At 39.4% G+C, this 16,648-nt stretch overlaps 1 pseudogene; it reads right to left on the bottom strand.

Moving 5' to 3' along the window:
- Positions 1-4,203: 4,203 nt before the first annotated feature.
- On the bottom strand, positions 4,204-14,816 carry LOC145106850 (protein POLLENLESS 3-LIKE 2-like; annotated as a pseudogene).
- Positions 14,817-16,648: the final 1,832 nt, after the last annotated feature.

Below are 16,648 nucleotides of genomic sequence, written 5' to 3'. Positions count from 1 at the left end.
AAGCATCCTGATTGACCTTGTGGATAGAGTAGTGCAGGAATTTGAAAGTTTGGGAAACTTCCCGTTGTTGGGTTCGTGTATTCACGATTAGTTGATGACTGCTTTGGGAAACTAGGTTGGAGAGTTGGCAGGCAGTACGCTAGCTTATTCAGGATGTAAGACTACGGGATAGCCGTAGCATTCACCAACAGTTGGACAGTGAGGATGAGTGTTGTAAGACTACGATATAACCGTAGCATTCGTTAGCAGCTAGATAGAGGAGTGTGGGTGAGGGCCGTATCTCCTAGATAGAGGCGTGTGGGCGAGGTCCCGTATCTCCTAATTAGCAGAAGGTGGGCGAGGCCTGTATCTCCTAGTTAGCATGATAGAGATCGAGGAAGGATAGTTCGTTGAGTTTCAGGATGGAGTTTGTCTTGCATAGCCCTAGATAGGTGAGACCTGTGGTGGAGGCCACTTCGAGATATAGTTTGGGTGAGACCCGTGGGCGACGCCCGTGTGATTATAGCAGCACAGGTGGGACCTGGTAGAGACCTTAGGGTCAACATAGGGGATCGTGGATACTAGGACTTAGGGAGCCAGAGTGGCAAGGTAGATGGAGCAGTTGTAGATAATTAGAGTTTCTTCGGAAGTCGCTGGGAGCGACTGAGAGTTCGAGCTTCGGTTTAGTAACCGGTGGGAGCCCGGTAACCCAGATAATGGCATATTAGTTAGGACCAGGGTGGTCTCGGTTTATCCGGAAAGCGGATAAGAGATAGCAGTATCTTCGGACAGGGATATCGATAAGAGAACTCTTGTGTGGAGCAGCCAGTTGACTGAGTAGTGCTACACCCCTCACACTGGGGTTGAATAATCTCAGAGGGAAGGATTTGACTCTGTTGCGTAGATCTCGTCTGAATCTAACCGTTGCAGGGATGAGTCTTTTACTCGAAGGATTATCTGATCCATTTGCTGGGATGGGTGTTCAACGTTGGGATATAGTAAGAGAAAGCATTCAGTGAGTATTAGTGAAGTGACCAACATTGGGAGTGGTTGGAGATGTAGTTACAACGAAGGGTCTGTCCTTCACAGAGATAGGAAAGGTTGTTGCTTAAGTTCAGTTGCCTTGGGAAGGTCGTGGATTGCACAGGGTTGAGGGTGAAACCTTGGATGACAAGTGTAAGTTCTCGAGGAGATCGGAAGGATTGTTGGTTTGGGCAAGAGCCATGTTCTCGGAATTGTTAGTGATTAGAAATGCTCTCGATATTTTTACGTCCAAGGATTTGCTTATACGGAAGACCGGACGGAAGGCCAATGGAAGCGGCCCTCCGAGGATTGGGCGAGCAGGCGAAAGGTTACAGGGTAGTAGACGTGGCGGACTTCGAGGACGAAGTCTAATTTAAGTGGGGGAGAGTTCTAACACCCGGATCCCAAAAGGTCAAGAAAGGAAAGAAAAACCCCAAGTTAAAGAGGTCTACTCGTCGAGTCCAGGGAGTAACTCGACGAGTAGGAGCGGGTTTTTATGTCGCGGATTAAGTGACCGAATCGGCAAGTCGGGGGACCAACTCGGCGAGTTGGTCAGGGTTTGGGAAACCCTAAATTCAGGCCTTGTACCCTATTTAAAGAACATGAGGCCTCTCACTCAGCCCCCTTACTACCCTCTCATATCCAGAGACGAAACCCTAGCCACCCAACTCCATTTCTTGAGTTTTGTAAAGATAAAGGTTCATTTGGAGTGCACATCTTGGAAGATTGGGAGCAAGGATCAAGGAAGGAAGTGTAGATCCAGCTTTTATTTCAGATTAGCAGCTAGTAGAAGGTAACAAGTCGTTACCTTGAGTGTTCATTTGATAGATCCCCTCATCTTGAGCTTTATGGTTATTCCTAGCACATTTGTGGTCTAGTGCTTGCATGGGACACAATCTGAAGTTGCAACTTCAGATCTGGACTCTCCAAGGTCCCTAATGTATTAAAGTCTCAAGCTTTTGAGGCTTGAAGCCCTCCTCTAGAGCAAAACCCTTCCTTGTAGTTTAGTTTTGGCTTTTGGGAATTGTTTACACGTAAAGGTTGCAACTTTACGTGGAAAGCATGCTCTAGGAGGTTGGATCTACCTTTGGGAGCAATTGTTTGGCTTAGAATCGTCTGAATGAGAAGTGGACTGAACGAACTTGGCGAGTTGGATAGCCAACTCAGCGAGTTGAAGAGGGTTTTCCCGTGTTTGGTTACTGCATGAACTCGGCGAGTCGATACGGTGACTCGACGAGTGGATAGGGTTTTCTCGATTATGGATTTTGCATGTGCTCGACGAGTTGATGGAACAAGTCGGCGATTTGACCAAGGTTTTGCATGGTTCTGAGTTCTAAGGAACTCGACGAGTCTGAGGATGACTCTACGAGTTGACTCGGTTAATCCCGAGTCTGAGTAACCAGGGAACTCGGCGAGTCAGGGGTTGACTCGACGAGTTGGTTCAGGATTTCAGAGTTTTGAGTTTTTAGAACTCAATGAGTTGATGAAGAAACGAGTAGAGTTGAGTCAACTCGGAGCGTTGACTTTGACCATTGACTGTTGACTTTGACCGTTGACTTTCACTTGGACCAAGGTTGACCTAGTTTGAATATTGAAGGTATTTTGGCCTAAGAGTTATTTTGGTATTGGTAGCTCGGGGAGCCGAAGGAGCAGTAGTTCGGGGAATTGCCAGCTAGTAGCCAGAAGAGTATCAACATGAATTCAGTAGTGCAAGGTGAGTCTCCTCATTGTGTGCATGGGTCTACGACCACAATGCCGGCCCATTATGTTTGAGCATAGTAGGAAGACCCGGGGGTTAGCCCTAGGCATTTTTATGATATATGTTCCGGATTACGATCCGATGTCGGGCAAGGCCCGAGGTAAGTTAGTATGCTAGAGGTCTTTGTGATTCTTGCATGTGTCTGTAGTATGTTCCGGACTAGGGTCCGATGTCGGGGTAAGCCCGAGGAATGTTATATGTTGCATAGTAGATTATATACTTGTTATCCTTGTGATACATGTATGTGCCTGGTAGGGAGGTGAGTGTGGGCGAGGTCCCGTATCTCACCACTAGCTGAGTACGGACGGGGTTTCATATCTCATTATTAGCAGAGCAGGGGCGGGGCTCGAGATAGGAGAGAAGTGAGTGTGGGCAGGGGCCCATATCTCACCTTTAGGAGGAGCGTGGACGGGGTTCCATGACTCTTCAGTAGCAGGACAGGGTGTAGCCCAAGACATGCGAGGCCTAGAACAGGAATGCAGTAGTATGTGTTTACTTTACGTGCTAGTATGTTTATGTGATTGTATATGTATAGCGGGTGGGGCCCAGAGACAGTCGGGGCCTAAAAGAAACAAATATGTATACCGAGCGGGGCTCAATGCCAAGCGGGGCCTGATGCCGGAGCGAGTCCGATGTCGGGACTAGTTCCGATGCAGCGGGTGGGGGCCCAGTATGTGGTTATATGTATGGTATGTGGTAGTATGGGGAACTCACTAAGCTTCGTGCTTACGGTTTTCAGTTTTGGTTTCAGGTACTTCCGGTAGCGGAGGGAGGAGCTCGGGATGACTGCATGGCACACACACCATTGTGTTTTAGTCTGGGACTTTTTACTCTGATATTTTGATACACCGACTATGATGTTGTGAGATATTGATTATGTTTGATGAAAAGATTTGATAAACATGGTTTTACTTAATGATTTAAAAATGAAATTTTTGGTCATGATTTTTGGCATGTTACATTCCAAATGCAGTAGACAACAGGTTGCATGTCCACATCCTCTTCCCGATGCTATTGGAACCCATTGTTCATAACAATTTTTTCTCCCAATTTTATCCAGACTTGGATCCAAATGCAATTGTTGGTTATTTAGATCTGATGTATTAGGGATCAAAAGGGTTTTTGTAATCATAGTTTCATGTTATAATGTTATATTTATTAATTTTAAGTAACTTTTTAATAGATATAATTTTATATTCTTAGGATTAATGTTTTATTTACTAAGTTTTTAATAATTAATGGTCACCGATTAATCCCCGCCTAGCCGATTAATCCCTTGACACTAGTCCACCGCCGAGTTACCGTCAAGCGATTTCTGCAACATTGATATATATATATATATATATATATATATATATATATATATATATATATACATATGGTCTCTTTCTCTCTCTTTCTCTCTCTCTCTCTCTCTCATCAGGCTTAAGATCTTAGAACCTTCACAACTCCATCTTCGGTTTTTTGTTTGAAACAGGTATAGAAGATAAATGTTCTTTGAAAGTTTGAGGTTGCCAAAGTGCAGAAGAACCCAAGAAAGCATCGAAAAGTTTCCTCTTCTCAACTTTATCCCCGTCGCTATTCATCATCTCCGATTCCAAATCACGTAACATTTGTTATGCTCTTTCATACATTTTCAGATGTGAATCCACCCCACGTGGCCCATCAACCACGTATGTTTCACTAACCTTAAACTATCATTAGCTTCTCCAGGTCTCCTTTGTTTCATCATACAAATCCCTAAATTAGATATCTTGTTGTTGTTAGGCGTTATCACTAAAGCTCTCATGTATGCATCTTCTGCTTCAATGTAGTTGTTCTGTTGCATCAATGCCCAACCCAAATTATCCTTTCAAAAAAACAAAAAAAGAAATAACAAAATTCATATTTAAATTCCAATACAAAATCAAAATCAAAGGCAAACGAAGTTCTTACCAGTAGCCGAGTTGCCTCCTGTTCGACTGACACTTGGAATTTCTTCCCATGAGATCTTGCGGTTTTGGTTCGTTTCCCATTGAATAACATCCCTTGTTAGATTAAGAACAATTTATGTCTTAATAATCCGATTTGGTCATCCAATCTTACGCATCTCTCCATATTTAAATTTGATTTTGAATCAAATCAACAACTTTGAGGGAAGATAAAAGAAAAGAAAAAGATTTGTTTTTCGAAGCTAACTTTGTATAGATCTAAAAGGATGTTATCGAGAGACTATTGAGCTTGATCTGAGCATCTTCTTCGCAACGACTTAATCGCTTCAATGGCTTCGTTTGCTCGATTCTGTTGTTTCATAACAATCGCCATGTCTTTTAGAGCATTATCCGCATATTTTGCATCCTCTTGATTGATTAATTTTTGTAAGGGTTCTTCAAAAAGTATGAATCTTTATTAGAAGATATGTGGATTTGCAGAGTGATAGTGAAATAACCAGTAAAAATGATGAAAGAGAGAGAGAGAGAGAGAGATAGAGATAGAGAGAGAGAGAGAGACCTGTTGGATAAGGTGTCTAAGTCCATAACTATATTTGGTATGTACTTGACCCGATTTGGCATGGTCCATTTGGGTTTCATGGCATCTAAACAAGTTGGACAGACTTTTGTGAGAAGAGGATATTTATGGTTTATTAATATATTATAAGTTCTAATGTATTAATATGTATTATTTAATTAGTATTGATCAAGAACTAGTTTGGAATTAATTTTGTGATCAAAAGAGACTAATTAAATAAATGGGGATTGATTTGGTAAATCATTCATTCTTGTATAGTGAGCTTATGATCCATAGTTCTTCATGTTGGGCTAAACCCATCTGGTGACCCATGGATACTCCATGGAGGTTAAAACCCATAGATCATGAGGAATGTGGAAGGGCATGAGTTACATGGTGTAACCCTAATGTGCACACTATATAAAGAAGCCGCACTTTAGCAAAATCGGCACTTAAGAGATACAAGTGAGGGCTAGCCGATTTTGGTGCAATAGAATCTTATCTCAAGTTATTCCAATTGTTGGTGGTGTTGTGTGAAGCATTTGAGGCATCACATTTGGGGTGCTAGGCTCACAAAGTCTTAAGGAATCAAAGCTACAAGAAAGGTATGTCATTCTACTAGAATTTTGTATTACATATACCCCATGATATGCTAGTTAGGATGAAACCTTGGAAAAATGAAAGTATGCATGTATAATAGAGAAAACATAGATCCAAGGTTTCTAGGGTTGCATGCACACCATAGGAATGTTATAATGCTCAAAACCCAACAGTGGTATCAGAGCCTAGGCTAGTTTTCAATTATACTTGATGCTCCTTGCTTAAAAATCGATTTTCTGCTCACTGTTCAGTGAACTCGCCGAGTCCATGGGGGGACTCGACGAGTCCAAGTGAAAATTCATCCAACTCGTCGAGTTGGTGCAGAATTTCAAGTTTTATTGCTGGAATTGGACTAGGATCATTACCCTAAACTGTTTTTTGATTGTTAAACCTGTTTTTGATGTGGTAATGATTGTATTGTATCCAATTTCAAAGTTGATTGTCAAAGTTTCAAGTTTTATATTAGGTTCATATGATTCTTGAAAATTGTTGATATGAATTTTGCATGCTTGTGAGTTTTGTTTGATAATAGAAATTATTTGACATGCTTGTTAGTCTAACTGTTGATCTAAGTGCATTTTAATTGACTCCATAACTTGTCCTCAAGTTATGAAATTCCAAGAGTCTTTTAATTAAAATTATTAAAACTCATAAGTTATAGAAATGAAAGGTTTTGAATAGTTTCAAAATTTGCCCTCAAGTTTTAGAATTTGTAAAGTCACATATTAATACTTTAATTCCAAACCCTAGATTTTAAAAGTTTAAAATTCAACCCTTATACTTTATAGTATTATAAGTTAATAATATATATATATATATAGGAGTAGGATCAAATGAGAACACCAAAAAGGTTGAGAACGCGAGAACAAAGTATATTCATTTGTGATTCCATGTATTCATTTGTGGAGAAATGATAAATTTTTATGCCTTTAATTTCAATTGAAGAGAAAAAACATATTCATGTTGATTGTGTGAAAAACTTTATCATTTCTCCACAAATGAATACATGGAATCACAAATGAATATACTTGTTCTCGCGTTCTCAACCTTTTAGGTGTTCTCATTTGATCCTTTCCCTATATATATATATATATATATATATATATATATATATATATATATATATATATATATATATATATATATAAGAACAAGTCAGTCTTACCATTAGTATGCCTCATTCACGAAGCCGATCTATAAGGGGGGTATAAGGTTGTTGCTTATAAAATGGTAGCTTAATGGGTGTCCACTCTCACCCACCGCTTCCTTGACTAGTGGAGGGTCGTTAGCCGAACGGGTAGGACAAAGACTATAATTCTCATTAAAAGTATAATGGTAAATATAAAGTAACTAAACCTTTTATAAATTCCCAATCTTAGTTACTTTAGGAAAATGTGAAATTGATGCTAACCCATGAAATTACACTTTGCACCTTGCTAAGTTGTTAGTGGAGCGTGTGTGGTTAACCGACACACTAACTTGGACTAACAAGGGTGGCAAAGGGTGGCTTAAGGTTTATCATAGATCAGTGGAGCGTGTGTGGTTAACCGGCACATCAGTTAGGTGATAAAATTAAGTGTACCAAGTTAATTTGCATGGTTATTTAAACCTTGTTTGTGATCCTCGGTATCCCAATCACAAACTTGAAGGGCATAATCGAGATTTAAACATGCCATTGAATTTTTCAATGGATCTCAAATGATCTAGGAGTTTCAATCCAATTAAAACCTAATAATTTGTTTCGTTTTTCATGGTGGAAATTGGTAAATCGTCATTTACCTACCTTCAAATATTTTGTAGCTTGGATTACGACATCCCTCTTCGAAGTTATAAAATATTGTGTTGGGTCCTAGCCTTAATATTTCATTTGGGTGTCTTATTAAGGATTCTTTATCTAATCTAAACTTGTCTTTCTTCCTTTTCAGATGTCTTTCAACAATGCTTCTGGCCCAAACTCTACTGGCTCCTTTTCTCTCATGAATCTTTGTGGGAGAGTCATCTTTGATGGGACTAATTTCAATGATTGGATTAGGAACATAAGGATGGTCACTCGCTATGAAGACAAGGAGTATGTCCTTGATAAGGAGCTAAAGGTTATCGATGAGTCTTCTATTACTCAAGAGGAGATTGCTGAGTTTACTACCCATGAAAAGAATTCCACTAAGGTGTCTTGTATCATGTTGGCTACCATGACAACAGAACTCCATAAATCCTATGAAGATTTATTCCTTTATGAGATGCACCAGGACCTGATGGAAAGATAACATCAGAGTGCTCGTCAGGAAAGGTATGAAATCATCACCTCCGTGATAACAACGAAAATGTAGGATGGAGAATCCATCACGGGCCACCTGCAGAAAATGAAAAGATTTGTGGACCATTTGATAAAGTTAAATGTGAACTTTGATGAGGAGTTAGCAATAGATATTATTCTACACTCCCTACCCTCCTGTTATGATCAGTTCCGCATGACCTATCATATGATCAAGGAGGAGGTCACACTTAGCAAACTTCAATGACTTTTGAGGACTGCTAAAAGTAGTTTCAAAGGTAAGAATGTTGTTACCACTCCTACCACCGCCCATGTTCTGCCAATCGGGCAAGGTAAAGGGAAAAAGAGGAAGAGCCCTTCGAAGGGTACAAAGGGAAAGTCTCTTGATGGCTCCTCTTCGAGTGGAACCAAATGTGGTTCTGCCACTCCTTCTTCCAACCCGAAGGATGCACAATGCTTCTACTGTCAGGAAAAAGGGCACTGGAAGGGAAGGTGCCCCAAGTACTTGCAGGATCTTAAGGACGGGAAAGTGAAACGCACCCATGCAGGTATTTACACTATATTGTCTAATAACTCACCACATACTAATTCTTGGGTCCTTGATACAGGGTGTGGAATTCACATTTGTTCTGATTTGCAGGGCCTAAAAAGAAGTGAGGATATGGAGCATGGGAATATAAACTTGATCATGGAGAATAGGAAAGTTTCACCTGTCACCAAGATTGGAGTTTATTCTTTATTGATTAGTAGTGGATTAGTATTAGATTTGAATAAATGCTGTTACTTGTCTGAAATGGCGAAAAATATTATTTATTTTCATGGTCTGTACAATCAAGGATTTACTTTTTATTTTAAAGCATTACATTGTGATGGTGTATATGAAACTGTGTCGGTTGTAGACAAATAAGGAAATAATGTATTGCATATTGATTCTTCCACTAGTTTGGATAAGGCATCCTTGTGGCATTGTCGTCTTGGACATGTCAACAAGAAGCTCATAGGCCAACTCCAAAAGGCTGGAGTCTTGGAGTCATTTGACTTAAAGTCAGATGATAGTTGTGAATCTTGTTTACTTGGAAAAATGACTAAGTCACCCTTCACTGGTACTTGTGCTAGGGGTGAAGGTTTGTTGGATCTCATACACACTGATGTGTGTGGACCCTTCAGAACCACCACGAGGAATGCTAACCACTTCTATGTGACTTTTACTGATGATTATAGTAGATATGGCTATGTCTACTTAATCAAGCATAAGTCAGAAACCTTTGAGAAATTCAAAGAGATAAAGATGCTCCGATCCGATCGAGGTGGTGAGTATCTTAGTATCGAGTTCCTTGACTATCTTAAGGAATGTGGAATTATTTCACAATTGACACCTCCTAGGACATCACAGCTGAATGGTGTGGCTGAGAGGCGCAATCGAACCTTGTTAGACATGGTTCGTTCCATCATGAATCGAGATTCGTTACCAATCTCATTCTGGGGGTATGCCTTAGAGACTGCCGCCCATATCCTTAATCTAGTCCCTACCAAGAAGGTTTCCAAAACACCTCACGAGATGTGGACTGGCAAAGTTCCCACTTTAGACCACATCAAGATTTGGGGTTGCGAGGCTTTAGTGAGGCGCGAGACTCATGACAAGCTCGAACCTCGACGTGAGCGGTGTATTTTCATTGGCTACCCACATAAATCTTTTGGTTATCTCTTCTACAGACCGAGTGACAATGTTGTCTTCGTGGCGAGGAGAGGAGTCTTTCGTGAGAGAGAATTCATAAGCCAAGGAGACAGTGAGAGGCAAATTCACCTTGAAGAACTTCAAGAGTCAAGCGATGAAGGAACCTCAAACACTAGCAATCAACCTGAGGAGGAAACTCCTGTTGAGCAGATTGATGAGTCCGTACCTCTGAGGCGTTCCGCGAGAGTTAGGAGCACACCTGTTTTTTATTATGGTTTCCATATTACTACAAAAGGTGATGCATTTATGAGTGATAGTACACTGGTAAATTTGGATGAACCTAACAACTTCAAGGAAGCCATGGCAGGCCCTGAATCTGCCAAATGGAGGGAGGCTATGGACAGCGAGATTCAGTCCATGTATGACAATCAAGTTTGGAACTTGGTTGATAATGTACCGGGTCGTAAGACAGTCGGGTGCAAATGGATCTTCAAGAAGGAGACCGACATGGATGGGAAAGTACACACTTATAAGGCGCGACTGGTTGCGAAGGGCTTTACTCAAATTCTGCGAGTTGACTATGATGAGACCTTTTCACCAGTAGCGAAGATTAAGTCTATTAGGGTTATGCTAGCCATAGCTGCATTTCATGATTATGAAATATGGCAAATGGATGTCAAAACCTCTTTCCTTAATGAAAAGTTGCCTGAGGTTGTTTACATGAGTCAGCCAGAGGGTTTTGTCGATACGAAGTACCCTAATAGAGTGTGTAAGCTTGAGAAATCCATCTATGGATTAAAACAAGCATCTCGCAGATGGAATCTTTGTTTTGATGAGAAAGTCAAAGAGTTTGGCTTTTCGAGGAGCGAGGATGAGTCATGTGTATTTGTTAAGGCTAGTGGGAGTATAGTTAGCTTTTTGGTATTGTATGTGGATGACATACTACTCATAGGAAATGACATCCCAACCTTGCAGGAAGTTAAGTCCTGCATTGGGAAATGTTTCGCTATGAAGGACCTTGGAGAAGCTGCCGATATCCTAGGGATAAGGATATTGAGAGACAGGAGCAAAAGACTAATCCGACTTAGTCAAAGTACCTACTTAGATAAGGTGCTAAAAAGATTCAGCATGCAGGATTCCAAGAAAGGTGACTTACCGATCCAGAGTAACACCAAACTGAGTAAGAGTCAGAGCCCGAGTACAGAGGCTGAGATAGCTGAGATGAGTCGAGTACCATATGCTTCCGCTGTATGCTCGATCATGTATGCTATTACTTGTACTCACCCTGATGTGACCTTTACTTTGAGCATGGTCAGCAAATATCAAGGGAATCCTGGCAAGGCTCACTGGACTGCGGTAAAGAACATTCTCAAGTACCTGCGGAGGACTAAGGACTGGGTCCTTACCCTTGGTGGGAGTGATGACTTGAGAGTAGTGGGGTATAGTGATGCCAGCTTTCAGACAGACAGGGATAATTTCCGCTCTCAGTCGGGCTGGGTCATTACCCTAAATGGAGGAGAAATTACTTGGAAAAGTTCCAAGCAGGAGACAGTAGCTGATTCAACTTGCGAATCAGAGTATATAGCAGCAAGCGAGACGGCGAAGGAGGCAATATGGCTGAAGAACTTCATTGGAGACCTTGGAGTTGTACCAGCTATTAAGGAGCCTATTGAGTTTTTCTGTGATAACGAGAGTGCAGTTGCCTTAGCCAAGGAACCAAGGGATCACGGTAGATCCAGGCACATCTACAGAAAATACCACTTCATTAGACATCGAATAGAAGAAGGACTCCTCGTGGAAAAGAGGGTATCATCGGATGAGAACCCAACAGATCCTCACGAAGGGACTGTGTAGGGTTAAGCATTTAAAGCATGCGAGGCGCATTGGGCTGAAGGATGATATTAGTTTTAGTAATTAGATAGCTTTCGAAACTTGTAATAGTTGAAATGTAATTGACATTTGATGTTTAAATAAAATGTGTTTTTTATTTACTAGTATGGTACTGTCTTGTGTCGATCATTTACTATTGTTTCATTTTGCATGTTTTGACTTCCAGAATAATTATATTATTATTCAAACTATCCACAGTCGATCATACTTTGGAAGTAGGTATTGAAATAAGACTGTCGTGAATTGGGTTTGTAGATTTGTCTGAATTGTATTAGTCATAGCAATTGTTGCTGCAACATTCATGAGTGCTCATAAGTTCTGAGTATTGGAATCAACCCATGCTCACTTGTATTACTTCATGGAATTTATCTCGAGTGATCGTGAGATGGTAATATCATGTAAGTCTTCAAACCAAGAGATATGAGTTGTTGACTATGAGTTGGTTATACATTGATAGTGCGAAAACGCATCAGTAACTTGATGTTATAAAACGTGCTGTTGTGCACAATTTGATGATTAGTCAGTACAAGCATATGAGTCGAAGTTTATCTGTTTCTTTTAGTCCTTGGAGGATTAAAAGTGATATCTTGGTCCCCTCGATGATTTTGTTTTGACTTATGTGTCTGGCCCGGTCAAGAACTGAATTAATGTGTTCGATTAAGTTCTATGTCAAACAAATCGGAAATTGGGAAACAAACTGCTGGACAATAAGCAATACGTTGTTCCATGTATTTGTACGGCTGATATCTTGAGAACAGAGGATTATATGATCACTTATCTAAAATGGAACAACTTAGTTCCGCGAGACTTTTAAGAGCAACGATTGGTGGTCGGATCCTGAAGTCGTACTTGCAGCTATAGTTATTAGACTTATCCAAGTGGGAGACTGTTGGATAAGGTGTTTAAGTCCATAACTATATTTGGTATGTACTTGACTCGAATTTGCATGGTCCATTTGGGTTGCATGACATCGGAACAATTTGGATAGACTTTTATGAGAGGAGGATATTTATGGTTTATTAATATATTATAAGTTCTAATATATTAATATGTATTATTTAATTAGTATTGATCAAGAATTAGTTTGAAATTAATTTTGTGATCAAAAGAGACTAATTAAATAAATGGGGATTGATTTGGTAAATCATTCATTCTTGTATAGTGGGCTTATGATCCATAGTTCTTCAAGTTGGGCTAAACCCATGTGGTGACCCATGGATACTCCATGGAGATTAAAACCCATGGATCATGACGAATGTTGAAAGGCATGTGTTACATGGTGTAACCCTAATGTGCACACTATATAAAGAAGCCTCACTCTATCAAAATCGGCACTTAAGAGATACAAGTGAGGGCTAGCTGATTTTGGTGCAATAGAATCTTCTCTCAAGTTATTCTAATTGTTGGTGGTGTTGTGTGAAGCATTTGAGGCATCACATTTGGGAATCAAAGCTACAAGAAAGGTATGTCATTCTACTAGAATTTTGTATTACATATACCCCATGATATGCTAGTTAGGATGAAACCTTGGAAAAATGAAAGTATACATGTATAATAGAGAGAACATAGATCCAAGGTTTCTAGGGTTGCATGCACACCATATGAGTGTTAGAATGCTCAAAACCCAACAAGACCCTTTGTATATTAAATAATTATATTATATTTTTTCTTTTTTAAAAATAAAACAAAACTTCATAAATGGTCCTTGTGGTGGTGAAATGAAAAAAATGACATTCAGTTAACAGACAAAAGATGACGGAGTGAGCAATAATGACTAGCCATCAAAAGTTTTAAAACCGCGAGGACCATGTGTGAGGATTTTTAAACTTAGGGACTAAACCTCAGAATTCGGAATACCACAGGGACCATTTATGAAGTTTCCTCTTTTAATTAACATATGCAAATAATTTGTAAGTATATTACTTAGCATGCTGTTTGAAGAAAATAAATAAATAAATAAAAGCAAGCAATCAAACAACCTACACAATCTCTCTCCTATCTAATATCGCTTGGCAACTAGTGAGGAAGGCTTGGCGCACCCCCTTGTGTGCACCACGGGGCGGTTTTCATTGCTTGCGCACCCACTCTCTATACTCTTATAAGAAAAAAGAAACTTTTCTGATAACAATCTTTGGTCTGTCCCTTCAACTTTCATCATACAAAAATTCCGAAAATAGAAAGTTGAAATAAAAATCATCAAAAAAGAACTAAGAATCATATCATGCTTTAAAATATGTGATATTTGAATTAAAGATTGATGAAATATGAAAATGATTCTTGAAATTGTATCAAAAGAGACAAAAACGGTTGGGCAAGGAAACATAAACATTGTATTAGTACATAAAAAAACAAGTCGCTATAATGATATGTTAAAGTTGATTCATTTCAAACTTTAATTTCTTCCTGTTACGATAAATTGCATGACAATGGTAGTCAAGATAAATCATACAACCAAAAAATAGTGTAGATGACATACTATCATGAAGTCCTTCGTTTTGTCCCACCATGATTGGAAATGTATCAGATTGAGTGACTGTTATTAAATGTCGAATAATGATCTCCTAGTTCTTGAAAATCTCCATCACATCCTTTTTTTTTCTGTAACTGATTGAGCTCTTAGAAGTGGTTCCAAATCTTTGCTTTTTCAAAGCTTCTAAGCTAGTTCTTTTTCCAAATATAACCTATAGTTGAGATCTCCAAACCAAAATGTAGGCTTGGTCAAAAAACAATATACATCAGTCTTATAAATCAACATTTTCATAAAATAATAAATAATGTAGATTTGCCAAACTACTACTCATATGCTAGCTTTGGGAGAGACGACGATTTGCAACACCACTACTCATAGTCCTACAAAATCCAAACAAAACTTTACTTTCACCATAATTGTAAAACCTGATTCAAGGTATTTTTCATTTTGACCCTTGGTGTGTAATTAGTTTGCAATTTTTTTTCCTTAAGAGCATTATTGTAGTTTTTGGGAGAAGAGTGTGTACGTTGGGCGTACCTCCTGTATGCTAGGCATACATAATCAGGAGACAAACCCTAATTTTAGGGTTTGGACCCTATTTAAGCAACCTTATGCCCAAGATTTTCTTTATACCAGCCTCCTTAGCCTCTTTGAGTCCCATTTCGAATCCCTAGCTCATCTAGAGAGATTTAACCCCATTTATGTGTGTTTTGGTGTGTGTTTGGTGTAACTTCAAGAAGCAGAAGTTTTGTAGAGGAGCATTGGTCAAGGAAGAGCTTGTAGATCTAGATTCCATTCATCATTTCCAGCTTCATAAAGGTATAAAGCTTTCACCTTCCTCATTCTATGCTTAGATATAGATCTAGTAGGGTTTTGGTCACTTTTAGGTCCCATGAATGAGATCTAGTGGGAATTTACCACTCCGGAAGTTATGAGTTTCTCCTCTTGATGTTTCTAAGATCCCTAGTTCATAAAGTTAGCATCTTGATGGTTGAGGATTAACCATGCATGAGTATATGTCCATTTGGTGAAAGTAGGATGCTAAATATAGGTTTGCGTCCATTTACGCCGCACAAAGGCACCAAGTTAGTGACTTTATGGATTAAGACGTTCCCCCAGGTCTGAATGGACATTTGGTCTTAAGCAATAAGGACTTAACGGATGAAAAGGCTGAAGGGGAGTATATCGGGCGTACGAATACGTATGTTGCGCATACGTGTCAGGATCCCCCAATCTGTGTAGCAACCTAGTACATCGTGCGTACTAGGGGAACGCTTAGCGTTTGTGACCAGGTGGACTTTTGACTTTTGGGCCACCATTAGGCTTTAGGGTTTTGGGCCCTTGTTTTGGCGAGAAGTCTTTTTTGATTTTGGGCCACTGTTAGGCCTTGGGCCTTCTTGGATTTGGGCCTATATTGGGCTTTAACTGTCCTTTAAGAATTGGGCCAATATTTGGCCTTGGGCTTTTGAGCCAATTTAAGGAAGGGTAAAATGGTCTTTTATCCTTGGAGTCAGGATTAATTGATTAAAGTCATGATTATGGTTTATGACCCAATTATTAATTAGGGTTCTATTTGATTGGTTAGTACGGGAATTCTCCCATTAAGTAGCCCGAGCAACTATTTGACTGTCAGCAGCCTGATGTGAGTTTGTTAACTATACTAGGGATTATATGTGCTTGTAGTCTTTATGACTCCTGTTGTATGTTTTGTATGTCTATGTGTTTGTTGCTATATGTATGTGGGTTGAAATAGACCCGGTATAGCATTATGTTGACATATAAGTTGAAATAGACTCGGGGGTGAAATAGACTCGGTACAGCCTTGGGTTGACATATGAGTTAAAATAGACTTGGGGATGAAATAGACCCAGTACAGCCTTGAGCTGACGTATATGTATGCTATGCGGTATTTTGGGGAAATCACTAAGATTTGTGCTTACGGTTTTCAGTTTATGTTTCAGGTACTTTCGATTCGAAAGGGGAAGGGCTCGGGATGATCGCATTGCACGCACCATGATTTTCCGCTTATTTGACTCTGGTGTACTTTTGAGATGTTTTTTTGAATACTTTATGGTTTTGTCAAATATGTTTGGTTGATGGTTATTTAATATAAAAACAAATAATTTTGGCTTTGAGTTTTGGGACGTTACAATAATTTTACTTTTATAAAAATTCCAACATATGTGTGATTTTTTAGTAATTCTAGAGTGTAGATCAATATTAGTACATATATTTTTGAAACCCGGGTTATGCATAATGACCCTAATAGAAACAGGGAGACAACTTGGGAAGTACTTTGCAAAAAATTAATCGCTGCAATATTGAAAAGCATATTTACTTGATAACTATATGTCCGTTAACAGTTGGTTCTAAACTATATGTCCACAAGCCAAAATATGGGACGGAAAATGAATACTATGGTTTATAATTAGGGATAAATAGGAAAGTAACTTACTTCGAATAACTTTCACTTGAATGCTTTTTTTGTTGAAA

Source organism: Lactuca virosa, chromosome 4 (assembly GCF_052849685.1).
Source record: "Lactuca virosa cultivar CGN04683 chromosome 4, Lactuca_virosa_CGN04683_v6, whole genome shotgun sequence".
NCBI classification, from domain to species: Eukaryota; Viridiplantae; Streptophyta; class Magnoliopsida; order Asterales; family Asteraceae; genus Lactuca; species Lactuca virosa.
The sequence above is the reverse complement of the archived record's forward strand: the minus strand, read 5'-3'. Positions and strand labels throughout refer to the sequence as shown.